The sequence below is a fragment of the Chionomys nivalis genome, chromosome X (assembly GCF_950005125.1).
Source record: "Chionomys nivalis chromosome X, mChiNiv1.1, whole genome shotgun sequence".
NCBI lineage: Eukaryota > Metazoa > Chordata > Mammalia > Rodentia > Cricetidae > Chionomys > Chionomys nivalis.
This window is the reverse complement of record NC_080112.1, coordinates 65439157-65445156: the sequence shown is the minus strand read 5'-3', so window position 1 is coordinate 65445156 and position 6000 is coordinate 65439157.

Genomic DNA, 6000 nt, shown 5'->3' with positions numbered 1-6000 from the left:
ATCTCCTGAGTAAATTGGGAGCATGGGAATCATGGGAGTGGGCAGAAGGGAAAGGGGTAGGAAGAAAGGGGATTGAAGAAAAATATATAGCTCAATAAAACCAATAAAAAGAAAAAATTGAAAAGGAATATAGAGAGCCCTATTAATTAATTCATCCTTTTCTTTCTTAGAATTCAGTTTAAACTGCTAAACTTTATTTTACTTTGTAATTTCCCATTCAAAAATTAAGATCTTAAGTTATAAAATATATACAAATATTTTATATAATAGTTTTCATTTATTTAAATTGGGAATGAGATTTTTTATACTGCAATGTTATATAAGAGGAAAAATATTTTCAATTAGTTATGAATACTGGCTAGATTTCTATCGACAGGAATGATTTCCCTCTTATTGAGAAGGTATTAACTCTAATTAGACTGTTGTTTGTCATTGCCAAGGTATTAATGCCACTATTGAGCCTTTAGTGGTGTCTTGCCATGCTGAACATTGTTTGATTAGACAGTTGACTGCCTTTCTCCTTAGCAGCATCTATAGCATCTCCTTATGAAAGCTATGTCCTCAGGGAGGCATTCTGGTTCAATGTGACTCAATTCCTCTGTGTCCTGAGTCCCAATTGAATATTGTCTTCGGCAATAGGGACTTACTTTCAATTTCTGAAAAGAAATTAAGGGCAACAGCCACAAATCAAAGTGAAAATAAATTTAAAGGTTTCTTATGTCATATCTGATAATCAGGCTTTGTCATATATTATAGGACTTTTGAGGGGTATTTTCATTCCCAAGTGATATTACTTCATTTAAACAATGTGTATGCCTGAGTGTGTGTGTGATATTTTAAGTAAATACAAGTAACCTGATTCTCCATGGTTTTTTCAAACACCTGTAATGTTATCTACATCTCCTCCATTCCTCTATCTCCTTCTGCATTGCACCCTCTTTCAGGTTCCCAATTGATTTCTATTTCTATTTTTTTGAATAATTTAATAATTATTGATTATAGATTTTTTGAAAGTCTGTTAGAATTCTGCTGTATCCATCTGGGCCTGTGTTTTTTTTATAAAGCATTTATTTTAAACTGTCCTTCTTAACAGAGTATAAATTGTAAATTATACATTTAGAATGGTCTAAATGTCTTTGGTGCTTGTTGTAATGTTTTCCTGATCATTTTGTTTTTGTTAATTTAAGTCACTTTTTCCTTTCTTTTGGTTAGGTTGATGAATGGTTTCTTTATTTTGTTTTTCTCTGAGAACCAACTCAAATTTGTGTTTCTCAGTATTGTTTTTACATTTCTATTTCATTATTTTTATTTATTTTTTATTATTTCTTGCCATTACTGAATTTGGGTTTGTATTCTAATTGTTTTTTCCAAATTCTTGAGTTGCATCATAAAGGCATTTCTTTGTGCTCTTTCTGTGCTGTAATGTAGGTAGTTAGAGCTATGAATTTCCCTTGTAGGGCTGCTTTTCATGTGCTCCATTGTTGTGTTATGCTTTCATTTTCATTTAGTTCCAGGAATTATTATTTCTTCCCTGACCTATTCATCATTCAGTAATGAGTTATTTAATCTCCATGAATTGTGTACTCTCTAGAGGTTTGTTTGCTATTGATTTTAAGTTTTGTTGCAATATAGTCAGGCAGGAAACAGTTTTTGTTCTGATTTTGTGAAGATTGATTTTTGACCCAGGATGTGAGCTGTTTTAGAAAAGTTTCCATGGGCAGCTAAATAGAATGTACAGTGTTTGATGTTTGGGTGGGAAATTCCGTGGATATCTTTTATGTCCATTTGATGTGTGATTCCAGTTAAATCTGTGTTTCTCTGTTTATTGTCAAAATAACCTATATATTCAGATAAGTGAGATCACAAAACTGAAATGCTTCTCTGAGACAAAGGATACTATCAATACAAAAATGACAGCCTAGAGAATGGAAAAAGATTTTCACCAATTCTATATCCAATATAAGGCTAATACATAAAATATATATGAAAACTCAAGAAACTAGACATCAACAAACCAAACAATCCCAACTATGTTTATAGCAGCATTGTTTGTCATAGCCAGAACCTGGAAACAACCTAAATGCCCCTCAACCAAAGAATGGATATAGAAAATGTGGTACATTTACGCAACGGAGTACTACACAACAGAAAAAAAAATGACATCTTGAATTTGGCAGGAAAATGGATGGAGCTAGAAAAAATTATTTTGAGTGAGGTAACCCAGACACAGAAAGACAATTACCACATGTACTCACCCATGGGTGGTTTTTAAACATAAAGCCAAGAAAAACCAGCCTACAAAACACAATCCCATAGAACTTAGACAGCAATGAAGACACTAAGAAAGACTTACATAGATCTAATCTACATGGGAAGTAGAAAAAGGCAAGATCTCCTGAGTAAATTGGGAGCATGGGGACTTTGGGGGAAGGTTGAAGGGGAGGGAAGAGGCAGGGAGGGGAACAGAGAAAAATGTAGAGCTCAATAAAAATCAATAAAAAATGGGGTACAGATACAAACATCATAAAATTTGCAGGCAAATTCATGGAACTAGAGGAAAAAATCCTCCTGAGCAAGGTAACCTAGACCCAGAAAAAGAAACATGCTATTACTACTCAGTTATAAACGGATATTAGCTGTTAAGTAAAAGGTAATAATTACACTACAATCCACAGATCCAGGGAGGCTAAGTAACAAGGAGAACATGGATCTTCATGGGAAAGAACAATAGAATAGATTTTGCATGTAGACTGGGGGCAGATTGAGATGGGGATGGGAGTGTGGCATCAGGTGGGAAGGGAAGAACAGGGAGATAGCACAAGGAGAGACAACTGAAATGAGTGGGCATTTGGGGGACGATGTAGAAAACCAGTGTAGTGGAAACTCCCTGGAACCTGTGACAGTGACCCTAGATAGGACTCCTAGTAATGGAGGCTATCAAGCCTGAACAGGCCATCTTCTCTAACCAGGCTAGGCTCCCAGGCTTGAAACTAGAACAACAAGCCAGTCACAAAACCTTCCACCCACAACCTGTCCCGCCTACAAAATGTGCTGAGGCAATGGTGGCTCAGAGCCTGTGAGAGTGGCCAAGCAACGTGACTAGTCTAATCAAGCCCAAATGAAGAGACAGAGCTCATGCCTGGCACTGCCTGGATAGCCAGGAACCAGAAGCTGCATGACTCAGAGATCTAAGGTAGAATCAAACACAACTGACACCAAAAGAAAAAGTCAGTGAAATGATTTCTGATGATATGCTGCTATACTCATAGGCTGATGCGTAACCCAATCATCATGAGAGAAGTTTCCTCCAGCAACTGATGGGAGAAGATGCAGAAACCCAAACTCAAACATTAGGTGGAGCACAGGGAACTCCACAGAAGAGGGGGGTGCAGGATTATAGGAGCCAGAAGGGTCAAGGACCTGAGGAGAAGCACAGGAGCTCACAAAGACTGAAGCAGGTCCTCTGGATATATATTATGGTTGTGTAGCTTGGTATTCTCATGGGCCTTCTAAAAGTGGGGGTAGGGGTTATCTTTGTTTTTCCTGCTCATGGGACATTTTCCCTCCTACTGGCTTGCCTTATTCAGCCTTGATAATGAAAATATGTGCCTAGTCTTATTGCATCTTCTTATGCTGTGTTCAGTTGCTATCACTGGTGACCTGCTCTTTTCTCAAGGGAAACAACTGAGCAGTGGATATGGGATGGAGGGGAAGTGCGGGGTACTAGAAGGAGGTGAGTGAGCGGAAGGACAGGAGGCTATAATTGGGATGTATTGTACAAAAGAAGAATTTTTAAAAAGAAAAATAAACAAAATATTGTAAAAAGGTTTTTAAAAAGAAATGACTCTGTATTATTGGTTTGATGTTAGTCTGTGTCTTTAAGTCCAATAGTGATATTTTTTATGAAACTGGGCATAACAGAGATTGGTGCAAATATGTCTATAATTGTAATGTCTTCGTGGTTAAATGTTCCCTTGATTGAATTAAGTATCCCTCTTTATCTCTCCTGATTAGTTTAATTTGAGATCTATTTTGTAAGCTATTAGGATAGCAACACCTGCATGCTTCTTGGTTTCATTTGCCTGGAATACTTTTTTTCTATGCTCTTACTTTAAGGTGCTGCCTATCTTTAAGGTTTAGATAAATTCCTCGTAGACAATAGATAGGTGGATTTTTTGTATAATCTATTCAACTAACTGGAGTTTTTTGATTGAAGTTGAGGCTATTAAATTTTAAAGTTATTAGTGAAAATAACAAGCTAATTACAGTCATTTTATTTGGCATTTTTATGTTTATGTTCTAAGTTATATTATTATTTCAGTAATTATATCTTCATTTATTTTCTTTGTACAGTTTCTTTGCTATGATTATTTCTGTCTTCAGTCTGAAATATTGCTTTTAGCATTCTCTGTAGAATAGAATTTGTGGACAGGACTTCTTTTTTTTTTTAAATATTTATTTATTATTTATTATGTATACAATAGTCTATCTGTGTGTATGCCGAAGGCCAGAAGAGGGCACCAGACCTTATTACAGATGGTTGTGAGCCACCATGTGGTTGCTGGGAATTGAACTCAGGACCTTTGGAAGAGCATGTAATGCTCTTAACCTCTGAGCCATCTCTCCAGCCCTGGACAGGACTTCTTTTAGCCTGTCTGTGTCATGGAAAGCCTTCCTTTCTCCTTCAACTATAGCTAATGATTTTGCTGGTTCCATTATTATGCATTGGCATCCCCGGTCTTTTAGAACATGAAGTACATTGCTCCAGACTTTTTTGGATTTCTTTTTTTAAAAAAATCTTATTTTACATACCAATCCCTGTTCCCTCTCCGTCCAGTCATCTTACTCCCTTCACCTTCTCCCAACCCCACTCCCATCTACTCCTCAGAGAGGGTGAGGTCTCCCATGGTGAGTCAACAAAGTCTGTCACATCACCTGAGGCAAGACCAAGTCCCTCTTCTTGTATCTAGGCTGAGCAAGGTATCCCTCCTTAGGGAATAGGCTCCAAAGAACCAGTTCATGTACTAGGGATGAATACTGACTCCACTGCTAGTGGCCCCCACCAAATGCCACTGCCACCTAACTGTCACCCACATTCAGAGGGCCCAGTTCAGACTTATGCTGGTTCCTTAGCTATCAGTTCAAGGTCAGTTAGCTACCACTAGCTCAAGTTAGCTGTTTCTGTGGGTATCCAAATTATGGTCTTGACCCCTTTCCTCGTGATGTCTCTGAGCTCTCTCTCTCTCTCTCTCTCTCTCTCTCTCTCTCTCCCTCCCTCCCTCCCTCCCTCCCCCTCTCTCTCTCCCTCTCTCTCCCTCCCTCCCCCTCTCTCTCTTTCGCTCTTCCTTCCTCCCTCCTACCCTCCCTCCTCCCCCCCCCCGACTGGATTTCAGGAGTTCGGCCCAGTGCTTAGTTTTGGGTCTCTGCATCTGCTTCCATCTATTACTGGATGAATGTTCTATGATGATAATTAAGGTAGTCATCAATCTGATTACAGGGAAAAGGTAGTTTAGGTACCTTCTTCATTATTGTTTAGATTCTCATCTGGGGTCATCCTTGTGGTTTCCTGGGAGTATCCCTAGTGCCTGGTTTCTTGCTAAGCCCACAATGTCTCTCTCTTTCAAAGTATATCTGTCCTTGATGTCCCTCTCTGTCCTTTACCCAACTTGACCTTCCTGTTCCCTCAGGTTCTCCTCTCTGCTCTCCTTCTCCCTTCCCTGCTCTACTCTTATTCTGATCGACTTGTGTTTTTTCTCTTGCATCTTTTGATACATGTTCTTTGTTCTACATATGTACTGTTTTAACTATAGTATGCTGTGGGAAGTTGGGCTTTTTTTTTTTCTGATCTTGACTATGTAGTGTTCCATGTTATTCTTGCATTTGTAAGGGTATGTGTTCTTTTTAATTTATGAAACAAGTATTATCTTGTTAATGCTCTAGTCTATGCCATTAGCCTGGGATTTTGTCAATCATTTCTGTCTGTACTTTGAAGATTTACTC